General features: G+C 45.6%; 1 protein-coding gene across 1 annotated transcript in view; it reads right to left on the reverse strand.

The window, feature by feature from the left end:
* LOC144687777 (transcriptional activator MN1-like) overlaps positions 1 to 25556 on the reverse strand; it is a 141492-nt gene that overhangs the window by 80389 nt on the left and 35547 nt on the right. The window lies entirely within an intron of this gene.

The following is a 25556-nucleotide window of genomic DNA, read 5'->3' on the forward strand; positions in this document are numbered from 1 at the left end:
GAGCTAGGGGGCACTGTTTTAAAATTAGGGGGTGCCAATTTAGGACAGAGATGAGGAGAATTTTTTTCTCTCAGAGGGTTGCACGACTTTGGAACTCTGTCTCAGAAGGCAGTGGAAGTGGGGTCATTGAATATTTTTAAGGCAGAGGTAGATAGATTCTTGTTAGGGGAATCAAAAGGTATCGGAGGAAGATGGAAATGGGGAATTCAAAACACAAACAGATCAGCCAGGATCTTATCGAATGGCCTACTTCAGCTCCTATTTTGTATATTCGTCTGTTCGTATATTCATATACATTCACACACCCTTACACACTAACTCACATGCACACTGACACAATTACAGACTCACACAGTCTTATATACTAACTTATATGCACACTCACGCAATTACAGACTCACACACTCATACACTAACTCGCATGCACTCACAAACACAGACTTACACTCTTATTGCATGCTAACTCACACATGCACAAACAATTACAGACTCACACACTCTTCCACACTAACTCGCATGCACACTCACACAATTACAAATTAAAAAGACTAATTAAGAAGGCTGATGGAATGCTATCCTTTATAATGAGAGGAATTGAACATAAAAGTAAGCATGTTAAGCTTCAGTTATACAGGGCATTGGTGAGACCGCGTCTTGAAGATTATGTGCAGTTTTGATCTCCTTATTTAAGGAAGGATATAAATGCTTTGGAGGCAGTCCAGAGGAGGTTTACTAGATTGATACCTGGAATAAGTGGGTTATCTTATGAGGAAAGGTTAGACAGACTGGGCTTGTTTCCACTGGAGTTTAGAAGAGTGAGGGGTGACTTGATTGAAGTATATAAGATCCTGAACGACATTGAAAAGGTGGACGAGGGAAGGATGTTTCCCCTTGTGGGTTATTCCAGAGCTAGGGGGCACTGTTTTAAAATTAGGGGGTGCCAATTTAGGACAGAGATGAGGAGAATTTTTTTCTCTCAGAGGGTTGCACGACTTTGGAACTCTGTCTCAGAAGGCAGTGGAAGTGGGGTCATTGAATATTTTTAAGGCAGAGGTAGATAGATTCTTGTTAGGGGAATCAAAAGGTATCGGAGGAAGATGGAAATGGGGAATTCAAAACACAAACAGATCAGCCAGGATCTTATCGAATGGCCTACTTCAGCTCCTATTTTGTATATTCGTCTGTTCGTATATTCATATACATTCACACACCCTTACACACTAACTCACATGCACACTGACACAATTACAGACTCACACAGTCTTATATACTAACTTATATGCACACTCACGCAATTACAGACTCACACACTCATACACTAACTCGCATGCACTCACAAACACAGACTTACACTCTTATTGCATGCTAACTCACACATGCACAAACAATTACAGACTCACACACTCTTCCACACTAACTCGCATGCACACTCACACAATTACAAATTAAAAAGACTAATTAAGAAGGCTGATGGAATGCTATCCTTTATAATGAGAGGAATTGAACATAAAAGTAAGCATGTTAAGCTTCAGTTATACAGGGCATTGGTGAGACCGCGTCTTGAAGATTATGTGCAGTTTTGATCTCCTTATTTAAGGAAGGATATAAATGCTTTGGAGGCAGTCCAGAGGAGGTTTACTAGATTGATACCTGGAATAAGTGGGTTATCTTATGAGGAAAGGTTAGACAGACTGGGCTTGTTTCCACTGGAGTTTAGAAGAGTGAGGGGTGACTTGATTGAAGTATATAAGATCCTGAACGACATTGAAAAGGTGGACGAGGGAAGGATGTTTCCCCTTGTGGGTTATTCCAGAGCTAGGGGGCACTGTTTTAAAATTAGGGGGTGCCAATTTAGGACAGAGATGAGGAGAATTTTTTTCTCTCAGAGGGTTGCACGACTTTGGAACTCTGTCTCAGAAGGCAGTGGAAGTGGGGTCATTGAATATTTTTAAGGCAGAGGTAGATAGATTCTTGTTAGGGGAATCAAAAGGTATCGGAGGAAGATGGAAATGGGGAATTCAAAACACAAACAGATCAGCCAGGATCTTATCGAATGGCCTACTTCAGCTCCTATTTTGTATATTCGTCTGTTCGTATATTCATATACATTCACACACCCTTACACACTAACTCACATGCACACTGACACAATTACAGACTCACACACTCTTACGCACATGCACACTGGCACAAATACAGACTAACATACTCTTACTCACTAACTCACATGCACACACACAAGTATAGACTCTCAAACTCTTAACACACTAACTCACATGCACACTCACACAATTACAGGCTCATACACTCTTACATACCAACTCGCATGCACACTCACACAAATACACACTCACACTCTCACACACCACCTCGCATGTACGCTGACACAAATAGAGGTCCACACACTCTTATACACACTAACTCACATGCAACCTCACAATTACAGACTCTCACACTCGTATACACAAACTTGCACATACACCCACATGTGTTGAGCAAAGATGCTCAAGGAGAGTATCCAATCAAAAACTAAGTCATACAAAGCGGTGAAAAATAGTGGTAGATCAGAGAATTGGGAATTTTTTAGGAAGCAGCAGCGGATGACGAAAAAGCTAATAAAGAGGGAGAAAATTAATTATGAAAGTAAATTGGCAAGAAATATAAAAACAAACAGCAAGAGCTCCTATGGGTATATAAAAAGAAAGGGAGTAGCTAAAGTGAGTGTGGGACTCTTGGAGGATGCAACTGGAGAATTGATAATGGGGAACAAGGAAATGCCACATAATTTAAACCAATATTTTGCATCATTCTTCATGGTGGAGGACACTATAAACATTCCAAAGATATCAGATAAGCAAGGAGCTAATGGGAGGAAAGATCTTGTAACAATCTCTATCACGTGGGACAAAGTATTCGACAAACTAATGGGACTAAAGGCAGACAAGTCGCCAGGACCTGACTGCCTGCATCCAAAGGTTTCAAAGGAAGTGGCTGCAGAGATAGTGGAGGCATTGGTCAAAATATTCCAGAACGCACTGGATTCCGGGAGGGTCCCAGTGGATTGGAAAACCGCTAATGTGATGCCCCTGTTCAAGAATGGAGGGAGACAAAAAACAGGAAACTATTGGCCAGTCAGCCTAACATCTGTCTTTGGGAAAATGCTAGAGTCCATTATTAAGGAAGAAATAGCGGAACGTTTAGAAAAGCTCAATGCAATCAAACAGAGTCAACATGGTTTTGTGAAAGGGAAATCATGTTTGACAAATTTGCTAGAGTTCTTTGGGGATATAACAAGCAGAGGTGATAAAGGGGAATCGGTAGATGTAGTGTATTTGGATTTCCAGAAGGCGTTCGATAAGGTACCACATAAACGGTTATTGCACAAGATAAGAGCTCACGGTATTGGGGGTAATGAATTGAGGATTGGTGAACACACAGAAGATAAAGAGTCGGGATTAATGGGTCTTTTTCAGGTTGGAGAGACCTAACTAGTGGAATGCCACAAGGATCAGTCCTAGGGCCTCAATTATTTACTATCTATATTAATGACTTGGAGGAGGGAGCAGAGCGTCATGTATCCAAATTTGCTGACGATACAAAAATAGGTAGAAGGGCATGTTGTGATGAGGACATAAGGAACCTGCAAAGGGTTACAGTCAGGTTGAGTGAGTGGGCAAAAACTTGGCTGATGGAGTTTAATATAGGAAAGTGTGAGGTCATGCACTTTGGTAGGAAAAATCAAAGGGCAGACTATTATTTAAATGGAGAGAGACTCCAAAAAAGTGCAGCACAGAGGGATCTGGGTTCTTGTGCTTGAAACACAAAAAGTTAGCATGCTGGATCAGCAAGTAATTAAGAAGGCAAATGGAATTTTGGTCTGCATTGCTAGGGGGTTGGAGCTTAAAAATAAGGACGTCTTGTTACAGCTGTACAGGGTATTGGTAAGGCTGCACCTGGAGCACTGTGTACAGTTTTGGTCCTCGTATTTAAGAAAGGATATATTGGCATTGGAGGCAGTTCAAAAGGCTGATTGATTCCTGGGATGAAGGGGTTGACTTATCAAGAACGGCTAAACAGGTTAGGCCTTTATTCATTAGAGTTTAGAAGAATGAATGGTGGTCTTATTGAAACAAACTAGGTTCTGAGGGGGCTTTCTGAGGGGATGTTGAGAAGATGTTTCCACTAGTGGAGGAATCTCAAACTAGGGTACATAATTACAGAATAAGGGGACACTCATTTAAAACTGAGATGCGAAGGAATTTCTTCTCTCAGAGGGTAGTGAATGTCTGGAATCCTCTACCTCAGAGAGTTATGGAGGCTAGATCACAAAGTATTTAAAGAGGAGGTAGATAGGTTTTTGAAATATCGGGGAGTTGAGGGCTACAAAAGAGGAGTTGAGGCCTGGAGCAGATCAGCCATGATCTTATTGAATGGCGGGGCAGGCTTGAGGAGCCAAATGGCCTACTCCTGCTCCTATTTCTTATGTTCTTAAATACAGATTTACACACTTTTACACATTAACTCACACATGCACACACAATTACAGAATCACAATCTCTTACACACTCACTCACAGGCATGCTCACACAATTACAGACTCACACACTCTTCCACATTAACTTGCGTTCACACTGACACAATTAAAGACTTACACACTCTTATACCAATCACTTGCATACACACACACAAATACACCCACAAACTCTTACACACTAACTCACACATGCACACACACAATTACAGATTCTCACTCTTACACACTAACTCACATGCACACTCACTCAATTACAGACTCAAAGGCCAGAATTTTCCGTGCTTGCTGGCTTCGGGCATCATGGCAAGAGTGAGCGGACAATATGGCAGGAAGGCCAAAAATCAGTTTCACAACGTCATGAAATTGTCTGCTCCGCCCGCCAATGGTGGGCTGCCTTTCCCGCCACCGCTTGTCGGGAACTTCGCTGTAATACATCTGCATATCATTATAAGCCCAGCTAGCAGGAATCATGCCCCTATGTTGGATCATCCAGACACATCAGCGTGATTGCACGCCGGCATTTTTCACAACTGAACACGAGCGACGTTTTCTTGGTGAGCTGCACTTCACTCAGGACTTTGAGGTTTGTTTGTCTCCCTCGCTTGGGGCAGCACTCACGGCCATCAGCGCCAGGCTTCGCAGGCAACTCCACATCACTTTTAGGGGGCTCACGGGCAGGTATCTACTTTGAGACCAGCTGTAAGTTGGGGCTGGCTGCAGGGCTATGGCTTGCTTGGGGAAGGGGGAGAAGTGGCCTCAGGCAAGGGAAGAGGCTGTAGTGCTAGGGCATTACTGGGGAATGGGGGTAGCCCATGGGGACACATGTTAACTGTGCAAGTGGCCTAAAGAGGGTGAGGAGTGAGGAGGCAATCTCCAGAGGAGATGTGAGGGTATGTGTGAGAGGGTAAGTGGTAATGTCCCTTAAGCTGGCCATGAGTGAGATGAATAGGTGATGGCTTTGTAAGTGTGTGAGTTTGGATTGATGAGATGGCTGCCTTACTCTGGCGGCACGGAAGAGATCACTCATCCTCTTTCTGCGCTGGATGGCCAACCTCTTCAGTGCAACATTGGCATTGACCACCACTGCCACTGCCTCCCAAGCCGGAGTGATGAGACTCATGGGCCCCCTGCAGCTAGAGCAGGGGTAGAGGATGTTGTGGTAAGCTCCAATGGTGTCCAGAAGTCGTCCCAGGAATGCATCACTAATTCGAGCGACTGCAGTCTTCTTGCATGCTCTCCAGCATACGTTAAGGGGCCTTCAGAGTTAACCAAGAGAGGTTCTTAGGACACCCAAGCTAACCGACGCAATTCTAGCTTTCGTCCTGCAGGAGGAGTACACCGGGAGCAGGGAGACTGATGAACTAGCTGTATGCCTCATGACGTACAGAGAGCAGAGACAACAGAGAAGAAAGCGACGGAGGCGTCTGGCTGCGCAGAGGGAGGAGCAGCAGCCTGAGGAAGAAGGGGTGGCTGGGGCTCCCACGCACACTACTGAAGAGCCATAGCGAGCCGTCGCTGGTCAGTGCCTAGCTAGACCCAGGGTTTATAAACTTTCATTCCTGCAGATGACCAACAACCAGTGTCGCTGAAGACTGCGCATGTCTTGGGAACTGGTCGGTCACATCTGCCAGCTGCAGCAGGATTTGGTGCCATGGGGATATGGAGGGCACCCACTGCTAGTGTCTGTGAAAGTGACCGTGGTGCTAAATTTTTACACCAATGGCTCCTTTCAACACTCCAATGGTGACCTCCATGAGATCTCTTAAGCTTCCACCTACAAATTCATCCATGAGGTTACGGATGTCATCTTCACAAGGGCATACAAATTTGTGCATTTCACCCGGGACCAGGAAAGCCAGAACGCAAGATCGATTGGTTTGCCCAGGTCTCAGGTTTCCCACAGAGTGCAGGACGTGATTGACTGCACTCACGTGGCACTCCGATCTCCGTCGCAACAAGGGGTCAACTATGTCAACCACAAGGGCTTCCATTTGCTGAATGTGTAGCTGGTGTGCGACCACCACAAACGCATCCTGCAGGTCTGTGCACAGTTTCCAGGGAGTGTCCACGACTCCTACATTCTCAGCCAGTCACAGGCTCCCAAAGTCTTCCAGGGTCCACAGAGGCTGCAGGGGTGGCTCCTCGGGGACAAGGGCTACCCAAAGAGGATGTGGCTGATGACACCCGTGTGGTGGCCTCAGACGGCAGCAGAGCGAAGGTATAACGAGGCTCAAGCTGCAACTCGCAACTTGGTGGAACAGACCATCGGGATGCTGAAACTGAGGGTCTGGTGTCTGGTGGAGCCCTGCAATACAGTCCACAGAGGGTGTCACGCATCGTCATCGCCTGCTGTGCCCTTTATAACCTGGCACTGAAACAGGGAGCGGAGCTGGCATGGAGGAGATGGAGGAGCTGGAGGCCTCCTTCGATGAGGAGGACATCGACAATGATGAGGCTGAGGAGGTCCTCGAAGGCGATGATGACGGGGATGAGGCCCTCGCACTGGCCAGATGAGGCAGGCGCTCTCAGGAGGCCCTCATAGCTGCTAGATTTGTGAAGGATGATGACAACATGCAATAAGAATACACCATAGGATCCTCATATTGCATCTATGAACGTTTGACTCCAGTCTGGCTTATGGCAGCGCACATACCCTCTGTGATAATGCTCCTGACATGGAGACACAGTGGAGGCCCTAATAATCACTCGATTCCAGGGGGATGATGATGACATGCAATGAGGACACTCCATAGATCTTCAAATAGCCTCTGAGAATGCCTGACTCCTGTCTGTCGGAGGGCAGCTCACTTACGCTCTGTGATCAGAATCATATCATAGAGATGCAGCCATGAAACTTAAGCACCTGATCCTTTATCCGCCTTCAACACCTGAGCCATTCAGGAGCACAGCGTCACTGGTCACAGATGCTGGTGTGATGGGGGCCAGCCCCACCTTACAGCTGCTGAGAGCACACAGAGAGAATGACGGAACTCTGTGATACCTGCCCACGACATTCTGGCAACAATGACAAGCACCATCGAGGTGCAGGCATCAGTAATGTGTCCAGGAATTGTAAGGCCAGACCATCACTTTGGTCTGAAGGCTGCACAAAGCACAGAGAGGAAACTCTGGACTGAGACACCTGCCTTTATCTTGTGCAGAAAGGTTTCACATCTGAGTGACACAAACACTGCTCATCAGAACAAGGACCCATTGGCAGGGAGACATGCTTGGGAGTTTATTTACAATAGTGAACATTATGTGCAAGTGATTAACACCCATGCCCAGGCTGTGCAACTACATCTTCTTAAGGAGGTGTCAGCTGTGGCTCAGTTCATAGCACCCTCGCCTTTGAATCAGAAGGTTGTGGGTTCATGTCCCACTCCCGGAAACCAAGAACTGTGAATGTATTCGAAAGAGTTACATCTTCTTAACCTTCATAGCTGTGCTGCTATGTCTTGGTGCTCCCTGGACATTCACAGCGGAAGTGGAGGCAGCCTGCTGACTGCTACACCCTGTCTGTGATGACCTTGGTGGGCGTCCTCTGGAGGACCGAGAGCTGCTTTTGGGGTCTTGCTGTGTGGCAGTGGCATCCTCCTTGGCCTGTGGAACTGGAGCTGCTGAGGTCACAGAAAGAGGGGATTCGGATGGGCCGGAGTCACCTGGGTGGATGGCCCCGGAGGCTACACCTGCTCATCCTCCTCCCTATGGGTGCCCGATGGCCCCTGGCTGACTCCTTGAGGAGAAGGGGTAGCTGAAGTAAGACTAGGCTGCCCTGCACCCCTCTCGCGTACACACCATTAGAGGCCAACTATGGCATCGGCGATGGAATTCAGCCCATGCAGCAGTGAAGGAGTGACAGGACTGAGGTTGCCATTGGAGGCCGCAATCCTAACAGTGTTGACCTCGATGCATTGGCATGCTGGTGCTATCACCTTAGCCTGAAGGCGGACGGACCCCTCCATCTGTTGCAGCTCCAGCAACTGAAGTATAACCGAGTCCAGAGGCTCGTCATCTGACTCGGACTCAGCAAATTTCTGGCCTCCAGCAGTCCTCCTCTGAGTGCTGGATGCCTGGGAAGTCCCTACCGCCACCTGCTGTGGATCAGAAAGTGCGATGTGCTCACTAGATTGTGATCACGAGGCTACTCTAAAGCGAGGTCCCACCGAGGTGTGTGTCTCTGCACTGGTGGAGGGTGTGGGTGAGCGCCGTGACCAGACTTCAAAGAGGTTGCCTTCAGATTCCTCTTCAGAGGTTTCTTCGAGGCTTGATTGGAGTTCCTGGGTCATGGACTCAGTTGGCTGTTTCCCAGGTGTGCCTGCGAAAGCAAGGAGAGGAAATTAGTGCAGGGCAGTGGCCTGTGAAACAGGATACATCACTCACAGCAATGTTGTCTGATGGATGTTGCACTGCTGGATCCTCACTTGGTAGAGCAGCGCCGACTTCACCGTCAGCACAGGATCGATCCAGATCCTCGCTGGCCAGCTGGATGGCTCTGTTTTCAAAGTCTGTGAGGACCTTAATTTCAGGCATTCCTCTACCAGTCTATGACCTCTCCCTCTTGTTGTGTACCACCTTGTCCTGCATGAATAGAGATGGAGAGAGTGTAAGCAGAACAACTGCCAGGCCAGATGATAAGTATGCCTGGTCTGTTTGGGTGATGAGTGGTCCCATGGACAGGATAAGGACAATGAAGGGGTGTGTGAGAAGGTGAATGGTGATGTCCCTTGAACTGGCAGTGAGTGAGGGCCCTGTGAATATCTGATGGGTTTGTGAGTGTGTGAGTTAAGAGTGATGAGAAGAGTGATTTACCCTGGCGGAACGGAGGAGATCATTCATCCTCTTGCGGCACTGGGTGGATGTCCTCTTTTGCAGGGCATCGGCGCTGACCACCGCTGCCACTGCCTCCCAAGCCGGACTGGTGATGGAGCTGCCCATCCTGCAGCCAGAACCGGGGTGGGGGAAATCACAGCAGGCCTCCACAGCATCCAAAATGCGCTCAAGGGACTCATCATTGAACTTGGGGGCTGCCGTCTTTTTGCCTTTCAGAGCCATGTCTTCTTAGCAGCAGTCCCGGGCTGGAAGCGCTGAGAGGTGTGTGCACGGTTGCACTTTAAATATGGCGCCCGGCGTGATGAAGCAGCGAGGTGATGGCGAGGGGAAAATGAGAGCCCGCCAGCCATGAAAACAGAGTGTTTCCCGAGAATGCATAATTAATGTGGCAGATTTGGGACGACACAGCATGAGAAGCTGCCATGTTTTACCCACCCGCTACTGCACTTAGTGCAAATCTGGGATGATTCCGCCCACACTCTTAAATGCAGTAACTCACACATGCGCACACACAATGACAAACTCACACACTTTGGCACACAAGTGTGCATGCACACTGATACAATTATAAACACACACGCTCTTTTGCACTAACTTGCATGCACACTCACATGAAAACAGACTTACGCACTAATTCGCATACACACAAATACAGACTCACACCCTCACACACTAATTCACATGCACATTCACATAAATACAGAATCACACACTCTTACATACTAACTCAAATGCACACTCACACAAATACAGACTCATACCCTCTTACACACAAACTCACATGCACATGCACAGAAATACAGACTCACACTCTTATACACTAACTCACATGCACACGGACACAACTACAGACTCACACCCTCTTACACAATAACTTGAATGCACACTCACACAAATACAGACTCAGACCCTCTTATATACAAAAACTCATGCACACTGACACACATGTAGGCTCACACATTCTTACACACTAACTTGCATGCACACACACACAAATACAGACTCACACTCTCTTATACACTAACTCGCATGCACACTGACACAACTACAGACTCCCACTCTTACATATTAACTCACACACAGTCAGACAATTACAGACTCACACACTCTTACACAACAACTCACATGTACACTGACACAATTACAGACTCACACACTCACACAATCACTCACATGCACATTCACACAAATACACTCTCAAACTCTTACAAACTAACCCGCAAGCACATTCACACAATTACAGACTCACATACTCGTACACACCAACCCGATGCAAACTCACACAATTACAGACTCACACACTCTTACACACTAACCCGCATGCACACTCACAAAAATACAGACTCACACTCTCATACATGCCAACTCGCATGTGCACATAGAATTACAGGCTCACACACTCTTACTCACCAACTTGCATGCACACCCACACAAGTACAGGCTCACACACTCGTACACACCAACCCGCATACACACTCACACAATTACAGACTCACACTCTTACACATTAACTCGCATGCACACTCACACAATTACAGATTCACACTCTTACACAATAACTCGTATGCAGAGTCACACAAATACAGACTCACCCACTCTTACACACTAACCCGCATGTACACTGACACAATTACAGACTCACAATGTTGCACACTGACATGCTCATCATCCAACTCTGAGTGGCAGTAACTCAAACACCAGGAATTATAAATAAAACATAAAATATTAACAAGACAATCTGAAAGCAATAGTGCCCTGATAGTGTTGATATAAGCTGTATTAATGTGTCCCACCTGCAGGCACAGGAACTACCTAGCAAACGTGTGCCAGAGATGCAAACAGACTGCTCTGTGGAATAATATCCAACTCAATATTAGTTTAAATAATCAATGTCTGATTAATCTTTGGTTCTCCATACCCCTCTCAACCACCCACCCCCAACCCCTCTCCCCGCCCTCCCCACCGCCCCATGAAACACAGGAAAGCTTACTTCTCTCTAAAAGCACAAACCTGTTCTTGCTAAAGGGCAAGAAACAAAGCAACTTCCCCACTCACAAAACAAAAAAGAAAGTCTCGTATCAAAGACCCATTGAGGAGAAAGGGGTCCCCTCATTCATTCATCTCAACGCCAGGGAACAAACGCTTTCTATTGGATTTCACTACAAGGTCAAAGTTCACTCCTTTTTCCCATTGAGAAAGAATGTGAATTTGATGATGGTTTTTTCCTTTCTTTCTCTGTCTGTCCCTCCCCTCCACCCGCACCACCACCACCCCCTACCCCTGCCCCCCCTCCCCCCCAACAACTTTCTTTCTCATTTATTAGCCTGACCACTAAAGGAACAAAACACACACCAGGCAATGGGTTTCCTATTAAAGTCGAACAACTAGATAGACGATTGCAGGAAGACGTAGTGTCAGCCCACTGCAGAAAGATGGACAAATGGCTAGTGTAACATCAGCCCCTTTCCACTTGGCCTGAAGTCCTAACAATAATATATCACTCATCTGCAGACAGTGAGGGAGTTCTTCAAAAGCTAATCCTACTCATGCATGTACTCTCGTATAAAGCCAGAAATTTAGGCTGCATTTTGGTTGAAGGTAGGGGTGGGACCCTCCTACACCGGGGTCATTATGGTGAGTGATACTATAACTCACTTTGGGGAGCGTATTCACTTATTTCCTGGCCCACTCCTGCCCTAGTGTCTATTCTGAATCATCACATGCCACTCACCTCTCTCCAGCTTCGAACCTCCCACTCCCCTCTTGTTTGCTCCCCTCTCTCTGGCTCCTGTTGCTGTACACAGTGATGGCAACATATAAATCAGTCATTGCAACTCAGAACCAAACTCTCCACACACGGGCAGCCACGGTTAGTCTTGGGTGTCTTATATGTTGGCCATAGATATTTTCCTCCTTGTTTTTTTAGAAAAGGAAGGCATTCTTCAAAGAGGTCCTGAGTTTCCTGGGAGACCACCCCACCAATATTAGTACAGCAAGTTATGCGTTAGATGAGTAGTCAATTCCCATCAATGTTTCAGAGCTTTTAAAAGGACTCCACAGGGACTCAGACAAGAATTCAGAAGTTCTATGAAAACTGTTTAAGGGCATAAAGGGAAGAATTTCCTGGGAACTCCCTCTGACACAACCCCTTGACATTGGCAAGCAGGTAGAAGGCCTGCCCGCATCCCCCCAACCTCCCCTCTCCAACCCCATGCACATCTCAACTGGAGTTTAAAGATCTGATCTTACTGAGCCTGAATTCCAGGGGAATTGGTTCCTCCCCCATATTCTGGGCTTTCTGTCAGACTTATATCATCCCGCAACATAGAAATTTCAGGGAAAAGGTTTCTCACACATGAGTATTTACAACATACCAATGTCTGGAAACCATTAAATTCATGTCTAAGCTACTGAAATGACCATTGCTTCCCAACATGGCAATATTGATTTCCACATCATCCTGTCAGAGGAAGATGCTGAGCCTGCATAAGGTGCTTCTGAATTGTTGTAGATTGAGGTGGAATCAGCGGCTGTGTCACATCAATGCTGTTCTTGTGCACGGTCAATTCAAGGAGCCTAGTAGCATGACACTTGTCTATTCTTTTCAACAGAGAAGAGGAAAGGGAGAAGAAATTACTTAATCATAATTGTTTCTTTCTTTAGCAAGAATAAATCTTTGGCCAGATATTGAAGGGTAACTGGCACCTGCGGAACCACAGACCAACAAAATGTCAACATCTTCAGTGCAGCAAAGTTACTATAATGGATTAAAACAGGAAGAGTTCAGCTAGAGTCGATGTATTTACATGTTATTAACAGGCCATTTGATCTGAAAGGTCCAAATTGGTGCTTATGCTACCCAGCAGCCTCCTTCCACTCTTCTTCATCCAACTCCAACAATGCCTTCTGTTCCTTTCTCCCCCATGTACTAATCCAACTTTCCTTTAAATATACTATTCACCTGAACAATTCCGAGTGTAGTGAGTTCCACATTCTAACCAGTCCATGCATAAATAAATTTCCAATTGGATTTATTAGTGAATATCTTATGGTTCCTAGTTCTGGCCTCGCCAGTAAGTGAAAACGTCTAGTATATGTCTACCCTATCAAATCCTTTCATAATCTTAAAGACCTCTACCAAGTTTCTCTTTTCTAAACTAAAGATCACAGCCTGTTCAAGCTTTCTTGATAAATATGTCCTCTCAGTTCGGGTATCACCCTTGTAGATCTTTTTTGCGCCTTCTCCCTTGCCTATATGTCCTTTTTCTATTAGGGAGACCAGAACTGGTCACAGTTCTCCAATTGTGGACCAACCAAGGTTCTACACAGATTTAACATCACTTCTCTGCTTTTCAATTTTATCCCTCTAGGAATGAAGCCCAGCTCTTTGTTTGCTTTATTTAATGGCCTTATTAAACTGCTTTTCTACTTTTAATGTTTTATCCCTCTGTTCCTCTATCCCTTTATGACACTTTGGGCTAAAATTTTGTATGTAGTGCTGCTTCAAAGCCGTCCATTCCCCAGGGACAGACAGCTCCACCAGACTCTACCTACATGGCCCATGTGGGTTTCCTCTTTGGTGTCAGCAGACAAACTGCACAGGTTTTTGGCAGGTAGCATTACAGTGTTACAGTGAAGGGTGTAGTTAAGATTGTGAGAAATCGCAGAGCAAATTGTAATAAAGGATGTGTGGTATAGGGAATGTTACATTGAGGGGGTGCGGGTAAGATTGTGAGGAATGTCAGAGTGAATTATAATGAAGGATGTGTGGTATATCAGGGAATGTTACAGTGAGGCTGTGCATAAGATTGTGAGGCATGTCAGAGTGTATTATATTGAAGGATGTGTGGTATATGAGACAGTGTTACAGTCAGGAATGTGCGGAAGATTGTAAGATATGTCAGAGTGTATTATCGTGATGGATGTGTGGTTTATCAAAGAGTGTTACAGGGAGAGGTGGGGGTGTATTAAACATTCCAATCACTATGATGTGACTGAGAGTCTCTGGCTGAAATGTTCCCCTACTCCCCTCCCGACAGATTTCTGTTATCTTATCCCTGAGGTATGGTTTTGTTGTAAATCATGAGAAAAGCAATTGTATCTGCACTACTCAAATCTGTCAGCAGCCTATAATTAATCACTTCTATAGTTATAGGAAGCAGTGAACAAACCCCATCAAGAAAATATCAATTTAGGAAAATGAGTCTTCCCGGCTCAGCTTGGCTGCTGGCTGTCTGGGGCCATGTCTCCACTTCACACTCCACCACCATCAGAAAGACCATCAAAGCTCCAATATTTGGACAACTTATTCTAATCCAATACAAGGCAAATATCCTCTGATGAACTTTTAATTTAGCAACCTAGGCAAGAGTGCCAAAAACACAACTGTTCCTCAAATTACTAGATACCACGATAAGAGTTAATGTACTAAACTGATGAGCTTCAACAGGATGAGTGCCAGTTTCTCATTCCTAGTGTTTCTTAGATTTCAGCTAGGATGATGAACACCAGGGCATCATCAGACGCATGACCTGGACCAAAAGCAGGCAGGGTTATTTCTATGTCATAACTGTACATGTCTCAAACGCTCTATGACATAACTGTATGTGCCTCACAGACCATAATTTAGATGTTTCAGACTCTATTAACACATAACAAAGATGAGCACTTGAAACGCCATAGCATACAGAGCTACGGGCCAAGTGCTGGAAAATGGGATTAGAATAGATAGGTGCTTGATGGCCAGCACAGACATGATGGGCCAAAGGGCCTGTTTTTGTGCTGTATAACCCTATGGCTCTATGGACAGTTGTAGAGACATAGAGTTTATGACTCTATAACTGTTCAAATTTCATGCTTTGTGGCATAACATATAGTCCAGGTTGTGTTGGCAGAAACCCTTTTTGTCAGCACTCTGCATCAACCAAAGTATGACACATTGTGGACTGCAATTGTGCAACGTCTGAAGATTTTTTAAATACATTGAATTTTCAAATACAGTTCTCCTAAGGAGTACAGTTATCCTGTGGGAGAATGAGAACCAATTATACAGCCCAAATTTGATGGGTTTCAGCCAGGCAAGAATTGGCTGGGGGTGGAGTGGGGGGGATGTGGGGGAGTGGAGATTTCATTGGAGTATAGCTTCAAAGATTTATGAATAAAATGTCTTGAGAAATTGCTATCAATGGATGCTTGAGAATTAATGTTTATAATAATGTCCTTTCCCTATTTTAATTGGCTTTTACACTTCAAAAGTAATTCATTTGAGACCTCCTGAGGATGCAAAAGGCATAATATAAATGCGATATAAATGCAAGTTTTTTCCTTTCTTATCCCAGACTAAAGACTGAATTTTAATGCTTTATCTGTAATATACCTGATACAATCAGAATCATAAACTTTTACAGTTCAGAAGGAGGACTGCCTGTGTCAGCACATTGAAAGAGCTAGCCACTTAATCCCAATTACTTGATCTTTCATGTAACCTTTGAATCTTGGAATTTACTGGGATTAAGATATGAAAATCCCTCCACTTCCTAATGCACACCAGTCCATTTTGGCGCCAAACTCAAAATGGTTGCCTTTAATGTAGTAAAACATCACAAGATGCTTTACAGCAGCAACTATCAAACAAAATTTGACATCGAGCCACAATTATATAATCTCAATTGGTAAGAAGTGACTTTGACTTGTAAAAGCATTCAACGTGAATTAAAAATAGAAAACCTGGGAACCTTTTGTGTTTTAGTCAACAAACAAATTAACTCTATAAAATATATTTCCTCCCTGAATTTGCAGGGCTTCCCGTGTTTGTGTGTGTGTCACAAAATAATATTTTTTGATTGCGATTTATATAACACTTCATCATCTCAGTTTATCTGAGGGCTGTTAGGGTAAGGGGACAAGGTGTTGAGAACATCAGTGATTCTAACAAGTGCACACAGGAGATGCTGCATTGAGTTTGATATGTACTTGCCAATAAGCGACAAACAGGCAAGAAAGTAAGAGCAAGCAGACTCAACTGTGTAATAGGTCCACAGGGGTCTATCATGACAGATTCTTAGGCTCAGCCACTGCAATGGGTCTCCCATCCTAATCTGTGCATCATAAATCATGAAAAGGACAGTTTCTAACAGGTCAAATTAAGATAAAATGCCTTTAATTATCAAAGCAACAGCTACTTGTCCCATCACAAGCTGTATTTCATCCCTGAAGAGAGACCAAGCCCCAGACTCGATGTGCTTATTGTGTTGCCGTGACACCAGGCAGGCTTCAGCTGGTTTCCTTTCAAGAGATGGAGAGGAAGGTGGCTTCCTCTCAACTGCCATTCAACTATTCCAAGAAAGGGAATTCTAAACAGTGGATGGGGGAAGGGCACAAATCAAGAACGAACATTCTCCGCCTCCCACCTCAGCCCATAGCTTAAGGCCTGCTGATTAGGCCAATTATCATTACTTAATGACTTTTCAATACCACTCTATTCAAACAGAACAAAAAAATTTAGTGACACCACAAAGGACTCGAGGAACAACTGTGCGGATTCAAGTTTCCATTACGGAACCCAACCTGAAATTGGAGCCTCGGCCTAAATAAGCATCATTCGAGGAGTGAGATATGTGAGAAAGTTGAGATAGCACAAATGTTGAGAGGAAAAGCCTTTTGTGTGTGGCATTTGGCCTCGACTCTCAGTGGCCCCTGGTGTGGTTTTTTTTGGCAGCCTTATGCTGAGGCTGTGCGTGTGTGTGTGTGTGTGTGTTTTTTTAATAAACTATTGATTAGGTTTGTTTGCTGGCTGGCTGGAGACTCATTAACAAACAGCTGAGAAGCTGCTTTTTCAGGATTTTAATCCCCCAAATCTTTAGCCTCTGAAAAGGCTATTGGGCTGCCCCCCTGCTGCTTGAGCTCAACCCTGACACCTGGGTCACTGTTCAGCCAGACCCAATGTCAGCACTGTGATACTCGCACAGAAAACAATCTAACTCTCATCTTGACTTCCGTGGTTTGAGTGCTGAGTGGTTACATAAAGAACGGTTGTTGTAACCACATCATTAACCTGTTGTAACCTGCACTGTATCTGTTCCTCTAGTGGGGGACAGGCAGTAAAGGGTTTCATCTGTTCATTAAGTAGTTAACCAGCTGGACAAATCACATAACATTTGCTATTTATCGAGTGGGGTTGGGGGGCGGTTGGAGAAGGGGAAGATACCTTAACCTGCCCTCAGGAATCGATGCAATTTTCTATTTTGTTTTTTATTCCCAATTATCTCCCCTCCTTTGCTGAAGAATCTTGCGGGAAGCAGTTCCAGGGACACCGATCCAGTTTACAGCATCGCAGTTGAGCCTGCTCTGATCCTCGCCTAACATCTGCGTATGTAAAGTCTCGCTGAATCACTGGATATGGACCTTGCCCACTGCAACCACCGCTACCCACCACCACCCACCCACATCCCCTTCCCACTACTGCCCTGCCCTGCCTCTCTGCTCAGTGCACTGAGGCCAGTTGTGGTACTCTCTCTGCTAGCGATCAGGCCTAAATCATCCATGGACTGAATGGCTCAGTGCCATACTGGGTGATGCACTTACCCATTGCGTTGGTGGAGGAATAGGCATTGTGCTTTTAACACATTGGGAGGGAATGAGGGATTGTGGAGATCTATTTTGAAAGCACCACAATTGCACATTCATAAGCCTTCATTTCTTTGACTGACTCTGGAAGGACCAAGTGCAGTAATAGTTCACATCAAACGAAGCTCGGAATCAGTTTTTGCACTCGCTGCTCCAACAGATCACAACAGAGGTGAAACATGCATTTTACACCAGGCCCTATGTGTCTTGTGCTTCTCTGGAGTCCCCTGAGTGCCATTAGTTTTACAGAAGCTTGGCTTTTATTTATTTGTACACACTGGAGTCTGCAGGCTGGCTTGGCAATATAATTTTTCTTTGTGAAATTTGAATAAAAACAAAAGAGAACAAAAAGCATGTTCATCTCTACCCCAGCCCTGTGAAGGACACAGTACGGAATAGACAGCAGAGGCTTCCCTGAAATGGAATGGCCCAAAAATATTTTTCTAAAGCTGCACTGTCACTTCCTTCAACTCGATGAGCCATTTAGGAATAAAGAATGTACAAACTGATAAAGGGAAAATAAAAAGTTTAAGAACTGCGGTGCAGCCAATCTCCATTTCACTGAAAGCTAACTTCAATGTGCAAAGTCCGAGCCATCTTAGCACTGAAAGCAGACCCAGGATGGGATCAAACTGAGTGTGGAACACGCACAACAAATCTCCTTCAACCACTTCGGAAATAAGCTGAGCCACTGCAATCAAGTTAAATGCACAACCATCCTCTGAATGGGCAGTAAGACAGGGTCTAAAGTTGCAAAGAGAATTAAAGAAATAATCTGCATTTGTATATCGTGTTTCACATTCTCAGAACATGCCAAAGCATTTTGCAGTCATTGGGGTACTTCAGTATAGTACTGTTTAATGCAGGCAAATGTGGCAGCCAATTTGCACACAGCAATATCCCACAAGGAGTAATGGATACATCACTTCATATAGTCTGTTTTACTGATGTTAGTTGAGTGATAAATGCAGCCAGGTGACTGAGAGTTGTGAGAGTGAGATACTGAGTTGTGCTCCTTGAATTGTATATACATCCACCTATGAGAGCGGGTTGGGTCTCAGTTTAACATCTCGTCCTAAAGACAACAACTCCAACATTGCAGCACTCCCTCAGTACCTTACTGCCGTGTCAGTCCGAATTACCGGCTCAAGCCTCTGGAGTCTTAAGCCCAATATTTTTCTGTATTTTTAATGTGCCTGTTAACATTTAGGAAAGCTAAGACCATTTTTAACCATTTTCTCCCTTAAAACAATTAAAGACAAAGCTGAGCAGTTCTTACGGGTTGGAGGGTGCAGGAGCCCTTTGGAATGTTCTCCTATTAGAGTGGAAATAGCTTTGGAAAAACTGACTGCACTCAGTCCCAATCACATTGAGCTAAAGCCTGGAGTCACTCAAATATGCAGGAGTGTACTCATTTTTATTTTAAAGACCTAGATCTGTTCTCTGAATGGCCAAATAGGGAAATTTCATCTCAGCCAGTGTAGTATTGTTCTATCAAGCCTGAGTGCTGAATTAGTTATTCTCAGCCAGCTTTGTGCTGAATTCAATGATTGGTTTCTGTGCCCCTGGCTAAGGAAAGGGTTAAAAATGTCACCATGGACCCTGTTCCATCCCTGGCTGTCATTGCATTCATGAAAAGTGTGGGCGTTGAACGGTGTCAGGATAGGATTCAGCGCGAATAATGCCCCACATTGCAGAATATCCTACTGATAACCATTTCTCTGAGCTGACATAGCTGATCGGTGGCAAATGGAATTTAATCCGGATAAGTGAGGTGATGTACTTGGGCAGGACAAACAAGGCACGGGAATACACAATGAATATAGGACCCTGGAAAGTACCGAGGATCAGAGGGACCTTGGTGTGCATGTCCACCAGTCCCTTAGATAGTGGGACAGGTCGATAAGGTGGTTAAGAAGGCATATGGGATATTTGCCTTTATTAGCTGAGGCATAGAATATAAGAGCAGGGAGGTTATGCTGGAACTGTATAAAACGCTGGTTAGGCCACAGGTAGAGTATTGAATGCAGTTCTGGAATCCGCTTTATAGGGAGGATGTGATTGCACTGGAGAGGGTGCAGAGGAGATTTACCAGGATGTTGCCTAGGCTGGAGAGTTTTAGTTATGAGGAGAGATTGGATAGACTGGGGTTATTTTCCCTGGAGCAGAGGAAATTGAGGGGGGCATGATTGAGGTGTATAAAATTATGAGGGGCAGAGATAGGGTAGACAGGAAGGAACTTTTCCCCTTGGTGGAGGGATCAATCACCAGGGGGCACAGATTTAACGTAAAGGGCAGGAGGTTTAGAGGGGATGTGAGGAAGAATTTTTTCACCCAGACGGTGGTGGGAATCTGGAACTCACTGCCTGAAAGGGTGGTAGAGGCAGAAACCCTCGTAATATTTAAGAAGTATTTGGATGTGCACTTGCGGTGCCATGGCATACAAGGCTATGGGCCTAGTGCTGGAAATTGGGATTAGAATAGTTAGGTACTTGTCTGACCGGCGCAGACTCAATGGGCCGAAGGGCCTTTTTCTGTGCTGTAGGCCTCTATGACTCTATGAGAAGAAAAAACAAAGCTTTGATTTTCTTCCAAATAAAAACAAGCAACTCCAACTGAAGCAGAGGAATGTGTCAGTGCTTGCAGGTGAAAATGTCCATTTCTAACTGTTGACAGTTTCTCTTCATTATCGAAGATGGATGTTTCTTGCGTCCTTAAAGTCATCTGCTGCGTGTTCTAACGTGGTGGTAGGGCCCGATTGCGGATGTGCATAGCTTTCCCTAGTGCAGACAAGGATGAACTGTTTGATTTTGTTGGGACTGCCCAGTCTTTCCGGCTTGCCTTTTGTCCTTTGCTGCCTGTATTCATTGCTGTTCGAAGAAAACAACATCACTTCTCGAGATTGCTCCCCAGGTTGTTCTTTCTTGTGGTTTTTTTTCCTCCTTGGTCTGTGGTGGACATGCCACATTTCATGATGTTCGCCTCCAAGGAATCCTTGAACCCTAATCTCGGCCTACCTCACAGGCCGTGTCCAAGTTTAAGTTATGAATACGTGACCGCCTTGGGGATTTTATCACCAGTACATGTTACCTGTCCACTCCATCTGAGCTGGGCTCTGATGATGAGCGCTTCAATTTCAGACATTTCTGCTCTTAGAAGTACCTCAGTGTCGAGCACTTGGTCCTCCCATTTGATGCCTATGCTGTTCAGAATGCATCTCATGTGGAAGCTGTCTAACCACATATGTTTGAAACAGGTAGTCCATGTCTCACAGACATATAGAAGGGTAGGTGTGACCACAGCTTTGTACACATCAACTTTTGTAAGTTTGATACCTCATTTCCTCCATAGCCTCTTGCACAAGCAGACAAATTTTGAGCTTGTCCTGGCAATTCTATTTGCCACCTCGCTGTCAATGCAGACATTTCCAGTGATTGGGCTCCCAAGATAGGTGAAGTTGTACACAGCCTTCAGGGTTGTGTCATTAGTTATAGCAGGTGGGTTATAGTCAGAATTTAGTCAGAATTTTGTGGGGATGGGTGGAGTATTTCTGTCTACCTTAAGCCGACGGATAGCCCATAGTTAAAAGCAAAATACTGCAGATGTTGGAAATCTGAAACAAAAACAAAAATTGCTGGAAAAACTCAGCAGGTCTGACAGCATCTGTGGAGAGAAAGACAGAGTTAACGTTTCGAGTTCGTATGACTCTTCTTCAGAACAGATAGCCCATAGTTGTCAGCTGCTTTTGAAAAACAGTCCATGATCCTTTGAAGGCCATGCTTACAGAGTGACGTGAGGGCACAGTCATCGGCAGACAGCAATTCCTATATCATCATCCCTGATACCTTAGCTGATGATTTCAGTCATCTCAGGTTGAAGAGATTGCTATCTATTCCGAATTGGATGTATTTTCCATCAACATTTCCATCAAAAGCCGCAGAAAACAAGGCAGCAAACGACATACTGAAGAGCACATACTCCTGCTTCACACTACTTGTCACATCAGAGGTCAGTGTATTCACCACAGTCAGCGACTCTGGCCCTCATTCCATCGTGAAACTGCTATATCAGATTTGCAACTCTATCAGGACATCCAAGTTTGGCTAAGGCTTTCCACAGGCCTCTCAATTTACTATGTCAAAGGCTTTCGTCAGGTCAACAAAGGCACAGTATATTTCCATCTGTTGTTCACACCCTTTTTCTTCTATTAGTCAAAGGATGAAAATCATGTCACAAGTCACAAGTGCCTCTATCTTTCCTGAACCCACTTTGATCTTCTGGCAGTACACGTTCTGCTATGTGGCTTACCAGTTTGTTGAGTAGAACTTTGCTAGAATCTTGGCAGCTTTCACAAGCAGTGAGATTCCTGTCTCGCACAGATTTTTGTCCTTATCCTTTGAACAAGCGAACGATCATAGCATCCTTGAGCTGTTGAGGAAGGGTTTATTGATCCCACATTCTGTGTTATAATTGTGTGAGTCTGATGGCTAGCTGGGGTCCCCAGATTTATATATTTCTCCTGAGATCCTGTCTGAGCTGGCAGCTTTCTTTGAGAGTAGGGATCTGATGACTTTGTTAACCTCCACAGCCAAGGGTTTCACATTGGGGCCAGTCTGGAAGCTTGTCTATAGCTACCCCTTTATACCCACTTGATTTATGACAGCCAGTGCCGTAATATGCTGGTGTGGCCTCACTCCATCCGATTCAGCAGCGCTCGACTGAAGGCCTCAGGAGCCCGCTGCCCGGCAGGGTTCTCACCCGGCCTGATTCGGAAGGTCTGGCGAGTCAGAATCAAAAACATTTCAAGGTAAGGATTTAGGAGCCAAGTGGAAATCCGACTCTGATTGCCACTCCACGAAAGTTCCAGCCCAGTAAATTTCATCTTGGAACATAACACTCTGTGGTCTAGAGCATTGCACTCTAATAATCCTGGTGACTATAAAATCTTTCATGCTGTTTTGCTGGATAATGATAAAGTCAACCAGATGCCAGTGTTTAGGTCTTGGGTCTATCCAAGTGTTTTTGTACTTTGCCTTCTGTCTAGAGATGGTGTTGTTGATTGATGTGTCCCAGCAGTTGCAAGGACTGGGGAGAAGCATGTCTTTGCCGTTGTATTTCTCCACACCTCAGTTCCCCAGGACACCATCCCAACCTGATGGTCAGCTCCTACCTTTGCACTGAAGTCCCAAATCACAGTGAGCTTGTTCTCCTGTAGAGAATTTGTAAGAGCTCTATCCAGGTCCTCAGAGAATTTGTCCTTGATATCCTCAGGAGTGGTCATTGCTGGAGCGTGTGCACTGATGATTGTCGCATGCTTGTCATTCACAAAATTCAGGAGGCAATCGTTTATGCCCATTGGGAGAGTGTCCAAATTTCTTGCAATGTCAGACTTGATAGCAAGGCCAACACTTGCCTCTCACCTCTCACTCTTTGGCCTGCCTATTCAGAAGAATGTGTAGCCTGTTGATAGCTCTGTTAGCTGGCATTGCTCTTCTAGGCAAATTCGGTTTAAAGTAGCAATGTCAACATTGTCGTGTGATGGCTCCCTGCCAACCAGAGCAGTTCTGTGCCCAGGTTGAGAGCTGTTGTCTTTATCAAAGAGATTTCATAGGTTCAAAGAAACTAAGGTCACAATGGTGGCATTTCACGCCGTATCATCCCAATCCCGCCTCACTATCTTGCATCCCTGGGAAACACGGCATTTCCCGGGTGGGCAGCCTCCGATTCGCCCTCCACACTGTCACCTCACTGCTTCCTCATGCAGGGCACCATATTTAAAATGCAGCTGCACGCACACGTCTCATTTCTTCCAGCCTAGGACTGCAGCACAGAAGACATGGCCCCGAAAGGCAAGAAGACTGCACCTACCCCCGCACCTCTATTCACTGACGCATCCCTGGGACGACTTCCGGACACCATTGGGGCCTGCCACGATGTCCTCTACCCCTGCTTTGGCCACAGGAGGCCCAACAGTGTCACCACTCAACTTGGGAGGCAGTGGCAGAGGGGGTCAGTGACAACGCTGCACACAAGAGGCTCATCATCCAGTGCAGAAAGAGGATGAATGATCTCATCTGTGCCGCCAGGGTAAGGCAACCATCTCATCACTCTAAACTCACACACTCACAGGGCCATCACACATTCACTGGCATCTCACTCACTGCCAGCTCAAGGGACATCACCACTCACTCTCTCACACACACCCTCACATCTCCATCTGGCCTTATCTCCTCTGGAGACTGCCTCCTCAGCCCTCACCCTCTTGAGGCCACTTGCACAGGTCAACATGTGCCCCCACACACAGCCTGGGATACCCCCCTTCCCGAGTACAGTCCTAGACCTGCAGCCTCTTCACTTGCCCGAGGCCACTTATCCCCCAAGGTGCACATCACTTATTTTCAGTTGTGATGATCCAGCGTGGGGGGGATGATTCCGGCTAGCTAAGCCGATTTTGCAGATATATTAAAATGAAGTTCCCGACATGCAGCGATGGGAGATGTGGCCCGCCACTGACGGGCACAGTGGATGATTGCAAACTGGCTCCCTGCCATATTGTCCGCTCACACCCACCGTGATGCCCGACGCCAGCAGGCATGGAAAATTCCGCCCATAGAGTTCCCATTTCCTCTTCTCTTTGTCTCGCCTACAATATGCTGCAATGTGTGGGTGAGCTCTGTAGGAATGCGTTTTCTTTTTTTCAGGATGTCACGGGGCGTGCGCAGGAGTGGGTAAGGTGGGCACACAATAAACACACTTGAGATGGATTGCGCTTGGCCAGCCCTGCCTTCTCGTACACCTGCTCCTGGTGGGCTTGGCAAGTCAAAATGAAGGAGGTGTGGTCGACTGCAGTGGGTGATCTGCAGCACCTTCTCCGTCTGTGCCGGTGAACTTTACAGCTGTCCACAAAGCTCGTGCTTTCAGTGCCAGTAAAGGAAAACCATTTCCTCCACTACACCCATTCAAGGCAGCCTTCTTTTCGTGTTCACTTGGCAAAGGGTGGTTGGAGATAGAAGCTCTCCCTCACATGTGGACACTTATTCGCATGCTACCCCCCACCTGGTTTAAGCTGCGAACCGATGCAGTTGCCAGGGCGTGGCCACTGCCTGCACGAGCAGCTATAGGTGAGAGCTGATTGAGTGCCGAGGACCAGGGGCAGTTACCCGTCCAGCTATGAAGTAGGGTGCAGCTAACTCCTGCAGAAAGGACTACCTCTGCCATACACCCCACACTACCCAAGGCCTATATGAATGAGGCAATCCCAGAAGATTACTGCATCTTGGTGTGCCAGCAGTGTGTTAGCAAAAACTCAAGCCCGTGTTTTTTTTTGATGTGCAAGTCTTGAATTTAATCATTTTCTGGGTCAAGGCTTTTAGTTTCACCCTTCTCTCCTACCACTGAGCAACACACCACAGTATTTAAACAATGGCTCCTTACACACCAAAAGGTAAGTTTTCCAGTGACATTTCAGGTTTGACTTGGCAGCAGTATTGAAAGTTTTAGAACCAGTGGAAAAGGCAAAATGCCACCTGACCTAGTGAATGAGAACCTTCACCCAGGCAGACAA

This window comes from Cetorhinus maximus, chromosome 12, assembly GCF_964194155.1.
Source record: "Cetorhinus maximus chromosome 12, sCetMax3.hap1.1, whole genome shotgun sequence".
In the NCBI taxonomy this organism is placed as follows: Eukaryota; Metazoa; Chordata; class Chondrichthyes; order Lamniformes; family Cetorhinidae; genus Cetorhinus; species Cetorhinus maximus.